Source organism: Larimichthys crocea, unplaced genomic scaffold, assembly GCF_000972845.2.
Source record: "Larimichthys crocea isolate SSNF unplaced genomic scaffold, L_crocea_2.0 scaffold67492, whole genome shotgun sequence".
Taxonomy (NCBI): Eukaryota; Metazoa; Chordata; class Actinopteri; family Sciaenidae; genus Larimichthys; species Larimichthys crocea.
The window spans coordinates 3,643-10,155 of NW_020858894.1; the positions used below are offsets into that span (position 1 = coordinate 3,643).

Below are 6,513 nucleotides of genomic sequence, written 5' to 3' on the forward strand. Positions count from 1 at the left end.
TGTCATTTGTTACGTCTATCACTGACCTGTTACTCTCTAGTTTAGTATCATCATACTTAGCTTTCTTGCATTAGGCCACCTCATGTAGTAGTGGACCATGTTAGTGTGTCCCTCACCTGGAGACTCCGTTAAGACGGTCACACCACACATCGGTATAGGATGGTTTCTCCCTTTGTGTCAGGACTGTGGGTTTGATGCTTGAGAATGAAATGGACCCTGTCTCACCTTGCTACAGGTGTACCGTATACACTTCCCTCCATGTCTCGTGCTCTAACACTGTCATGAGGGAACTTCAGGTCTAACTGTTGCTTCCCTGTCTCAGGTTGTTCTGGTCTTTATGTTAATGAGCATCTATGGCTGGGACTCACGGCGTTGAGTGTCAGAACATCCCATGTGGTGCTCTGCTTTCTCTGACTCTCCGTGTGGTGTTGTTTTATCTGTGTGAGGCCATACGTCCACCACCAGGTAAACGGGACACAGTCCATACCACCAAACAGAATATAACAAAATGATAATAAACAGATTTAAAACAGATAAGATAATGTACCAGAATATAAAACAGATACTTAAAGTAAAACAACAGATAATACTACAGTGTTTATAAAACGATAAATTAAAGCTAATAAACAGGTAAAGATACGAAAAATAACAGAGAATTAACAGCGAAGAAAAAAGGAACAGATACTTAACAGATGAATAAACATAACAGATAATTAACAGATACCATAACAGATAATTAACAGATACCATAACAGATAATTAAGAAATTAAATGAGTTTTTGTTTTTTCAGATTCTGTTTGAAGCTAAAAATGCTGCTCACTGCAACAAGTTTGGAGAGGAGATCCCTCCATGGACCTGAGGAGGAAGAGGATGTTTGTCCCTGTCTTGTTGTTTTCCGTCTCTCTTCCTTCACTGCGATTGGTCTGTTGAGTGTGTTGTCATGGTTACAGCAGCCAGCAGACGTGGTGCTTTCTGGGAAATGTTTACATGTACGCCGTCTCCTAGCTGCCAAAAAAACAAATCAAGAAGTGATTTTACTTTTTTAACGATTTTAACTGGTGCTGATCTTCATCACCTTTATCAACATCATCATCATCCTGGTCTCTCTGATCACCAGCACACTTTCACACGAATAAATCGTTTGTGCAATATTTACTTTGTTTGAATGTTTCTGTGTTTGTCAATAAAAATCAATGATCAGCTGATGACTCGTGTTTTCTTCTCCATGTGACGTTTGATGTCACAGTTTGACACTGACAGGCTGCAGCTGTTATCAAAGAGGAGGTCAGAATAATAATATTTATATTCATCGATCAAGCCTGATGAAACCAATCAGTTAACTAAACTCCATACAAATGCCTTAAGGATCTAAATATAAAAATTTGGATGACCGTACAAATTTCTGATGTTAAATTAGGACAACTGAAGTTCTGTAATTGGACCCAACCCTCAGAAACTCTTTCTAGCGACTTAGTTACTTAGATGGATCACCCTGGCCTCCAGCTCCTGTAAAGAATTTGGAAGTTGTTTTGATAGGATTTGTCCTTTAATTGCACATTAAAACAAATTTCGAGGACTGCATTCTTCACTAACGTAAACATCGCTAATCATGAAGCATCGTGTCTCAGCGGATGAGAAAACTAGTCACGCATTCTGTTACTTCACGGCTGGAACTATTGAAACTTGTTATCACGGCTTCTGCCTTCCAATCAGTTCTCTGAGGACTTTTGCAGTTACTTCAGAATGCTCGCTGCAGTGTTCTGCCGGAACCAGATCAGAGATATCATCTCTCCCATTGGCTTCCTGATTGGATCCTGTTAAATCTAGAATAGAATTTAAATTCTTCTCCGTACTACCAAACGTACAAAGCTCTTTCATGGTCAGGCACCATCATCTCTAAACGAGCTCATAGTACCTTACTACCCCTTAGAAAACACTGCGCTCTCAGGACGCTGGTTCCTTGTGGTTCTTTGTGGTTCCTTGTGTTCTTGGGTTCATTTGTGGTTCCTCTGTGGTTCCTCTAGTTCCAAAAGTAGATGGAGCCAAGGCTTTCAGCTATCCGGCTCTTTCTGGGAACAACTACCATTTGGTCGGAGGCAGGACACGTCATCTTTTAAGAGTAGGACTGAAGACTCCTCTTTGATTAGAGCTTATAGTTAGGGCGGCTCAGTTCATCCTTAGTGATGCGCCATAGGATTAAGACTGCCTGGGGACTCCCCCTCCCGTCCCTCTCTCTCTTTCAGGGTTATTCCTAGTCAGGCACGGTATGGTTGAAGCTGCAGTCACATCTTCTTTATGAAATTTCTCTCTCTCCCCCTTGTGATGGGACTGAAGTGATTTGCATTGATTGATAACTGCCAATTAATCGACATCACTGCAGTGTTGCTTATGCAGTGATGATTATGCAGTGATTGATATTGCAGTGATGATTATTAAGTGATTGATTATTGCAGTGATTGTCACTGCCAATAACGATTCCACTGCCCATGACGATTCGCCAGTGATTTTGATTATTTTTTGCAGTGATGATTAATGCAGTGATATCATTACAGCGATTGATTCTGCATTGATTGATATTGCATGTGATTGATTATTGCAGTGATTTGATCCACTGCCCCTAATCGATCACTGCAGTGATTGATTCTGCAGTGATTGGTTATTACAGTGATGATACTGCAGTGCTTGATTATTGCAGTGATCTGATTACTGCAGTGATTGATTATTACAGTGATTGATTATGGCAGGCTTGATTATTGCAGTGATGATTATGCAGTGATTGAGTATAGTGATTGATATTGCAGTGATTGATTACTGCAGTGTTGATTATTTGCATTGATGATTATGCAGGATTCGATTATTGCCAGTGATTGATCACTGCAATAATCGATCATGCAGTGATTGATACTGAAGTGTTTATTTTACCATTTGATTGATTATGCAGTGATTGATGTATTGCAGTGATTGATTACTTAGTTACAGTGATTGATTATTCCAGTGATTGGACTTACTGCAGTGATTGATTATTGCTAGTGATTGATTATGCCAAGTGATTGAATTATTACAGTGATTGATTAGTGCAGTAGGCTGAATTACTGCCGTGATTGATTCTTGCGTGATTGATTATAGTGATTGATTATTGCAGTGATGATTATTACAGTGATTGATACTGCAGTGATTGATTATTAGTGCTTGATTATTGGCCTGATTGATTACTTGATTGATTATTACTGCACTGTGATGTATTGCAGTGATGCTGATGATTATTGCAGAGTGATTGATTACTGCAGTGTGATTGATCTTAGTGATTGATCTACTGCAATAATCGATCACTGCAGTGATTGATTATCAGTGATTGATTATTGCAGTGATGATTAGCCTGCCGTGATTGCTTATTATGATTGATTATTGCAGGTGATGGGATCCACTGCAATATCTCGATCACTGCAGTGATGATTACTGCGTGATTGATTACCAATGCATTGATTGATTCTTGTGCAGTATGATCCACTGCCAATAATCGATCACTGCAGTGATTGTTACTGCCCAGTGAGTGATTATTACAGTGATTGATATTGCAGTGATGTTATTGATTGATTGATTATTCAGTTATTGATTACTGCAGAGGTTGATTATTAGTGATTGATTATTGCAGTGATTGATCACTGCAATAATCGATCACTGCAGTGATTGATATTGCAGTTATTGATTCACTGCAGTGATGATTACGCTTGATTGATTATTAGTGCATTATTATTGCAGTGATGCGTGACTGATCACTGCAATAATTCGATCACTGCAGTGATGGATTATTGCTAGTGATTGATAATTGCTATTGAGTGATTATTGCATTGATGTCAATCACTGCCCAATAATCGATCACTGCAGCTGAGTGATTGATATTACAGGATTGATTATTGCCGTGTTGATTATTTGCAGAGTGATTGATTATTTACCGTGATTGATTCTGCAGTGATTAGTGATTGATTACGCAGTGATTGATTACGTCAGTGATGATTATTAGTGATTGATTATTGCATGTGATGATTATTGCTCGTGTGTATTACTTGCAGTGATTGCTATTACTAGTGATGGATTACTGCCGTATTGATTACTGCAGTGATTGATTATTACATTGATGGAGTTACTGCAGTGATTGATTATTGCAGTGATTTGATTATGCAGTGATTGATTTACAGTGATGGATTATGGGATACATGCAGTGATGGATACTGCAGTGATTGATATGCAGTGATGATTACTGCAGTGATGGATTACTGCAGTGATTGATTATTGCAGTATTGATTACTGCAGCAGTGATTGATATTTGCAGTGGATTCCTGACAGTGATGCTTATTAGTGATTGTTTATGAAGTGATGATTTACTGCAGTGATTTGATTATTGGGTGCCAGTGATTATTATTGCAGTGATTGATTACTGCCAGTGATTGAGTACTGCAGTGAGTGATTGATTACTGCAGTGATCGATTATGCAGTGATTGCATCCCTGCAATAATCAATCACTGCAGTGATGATTACTGCCTTGATTGATTTATTGCAGTGATTGATTATTGCAGTGTTGCTTATTACAGTGATCTGATTTACTGCATTGATTGATTATTGCAGTGCTTGATTACTGCAGTGATTGATATAGTGATTGATTATTGCATGATTGAATTATTACCTGATTGATTTTACTGCATTGATTTGATTTTAGTGTGATTGATTATTGCAGTGATTGCCTCTAATGCCAGTGATATACTGCAGTGATTGATTATTGCAGTGATGATGATTATTGCAGTGATGATTATTGCGTGATGTTATGCAGTGATGATTATTGCCGTGATTGCATTGCCCTTGGTTGATTACTGGCAGTGATGATATTGAGATTGGTTACTGCCGGTTATGATTATTAAGTGAGGAATATTACTGCAGTGAGGATTACTGTAGTGATGATTATTGCATTGATTTATTTACTTGCAGTGATGGTATTCCTGCCGTGATTGATTATTGCAGTGATTGATTACTGCTAGTGATTTATTATTGCTTAGGTGATTGCTTTACTGCAGTGTATTGATTGATAGTGATTGATGATTGCCGTGATTTGATTACTGCCGTGATGATTGATTGCATGATGCTATTGCAGTGCTTGATTACTGCAGTGATTGCTTACTGCCAGTTGAGTGATTACTGCCAGTGAGTGATCGATATTTGCAGCTGATTGCTCACCGCAATAATCAATCATTGCAGTGATTGATTACTGCAGTGATTGATTATTAACGTTATTGATTATTTGCGTGATTTGTATATTGCAGTGCTGATTCATTAAAGTGATTATTACGCAGTGATGATTATTGCATTGATGATACTGCAGTAGTGTATTGATATTGCAGTGATTTATTACTGCAGTGATTGATTATTAGTGATTGATTATTGCAGTGATTGATTATTACAGTGATGATTACGCAGTGATTGATTATTAGTGAGTGATTATTGCAGTGCGTGATACTGCAGTGATTGATTACGCAGTGATTGATATTGCAGGATTTGATTATTGCCTGATGATTATGCAGTGATTGTTATGCCAGATTGATACGCGTGATTGATTTAGGATTGTTTACTTGCAGTGATTGCTCACTGCAATAATCGGATCACTGCAGTGGATTGATTATTGCCAGTGATTTGATACTGCAGTGAGGGATTATTGCAGTGATTGATTATAGTGATTGATTATTGCAGTGATGCTTACCTGCAGTGATTGATTACGCAGGATTGATTTTATTGCAGTGATGATTACGCAGTGGATTGATTATTTAGTGTATCACTGCAATAAAGATCCACTGCAATAATCGTCACTGCAGTGATTGATATTACAGTGATTTGCTGACTGCAGTGTCTGATATTATTCTTGTGATTGATTATGCAGTGATTGATATGCAATTAATCGCTCACTGCAGTGATTATTACTGCAGTGATTATTACTGCCCATTGATTGTATTGCAGTGATGAAAATGCAATAATCGATTAATGCAGTTATGATTACTGCAGGATGATTATTAAAGTGATTGATTATTGCGTGATGATTATTGCAGTGTATTGCATTTATTGCGTGATGATTTACTGCAGGGGATTGATTATCCGTGATGATTTATGCAGTGATTGATCACTGCAAATCGATCACTGCAGTGATTGATTATTGCAGTGATTTGATTACTGCAGTGTTGATTTTATGCAGTTGATGATTATAGTGATTGATTTCTTGCAAGTGATTGATCCAATGCAATAATCGTCACTGCAGTGATTGATTATTTCAGTGATGATTACCAGTGATGATTATTTTCCGTGATTGCTCCCTGCAATAATCGATCACTGCAGAGTGATTGATATTTGATATTACAGGGATGATTATTGCAGTGAGATATTCTCGTGAATTGAATTATTACAGTGAGGATTCCTGTCAGTGATGATTTTACTGCAGTGATTGATTATTACGTGATTGATTATTGCCAGTGATT

At 37.8% G+C, this 6,513-nt stretch overlaps 1 long non-coding RNA gene across 1 annotated transcript; it reads left to right on the forward strand.

Moving 5' to 3' along the window:
- Positions 1 to 414: 414 nt before the first annotated feature.
- On the forward strand, positions 415 to 1,206 carry LOC113745356 (uncharacterized). Its single transcript, XR_003462110.1, has 2 exons — positions 415 to 465; positions 792 to 1,206. It is a non-coding gene; the product is annotated as an uncharacterized LOC113745356 (long non-coding RNA).
- The last annotated feature ends 5,307 nt before the right edge of the window (positions 1,207 to 6,513 follow it).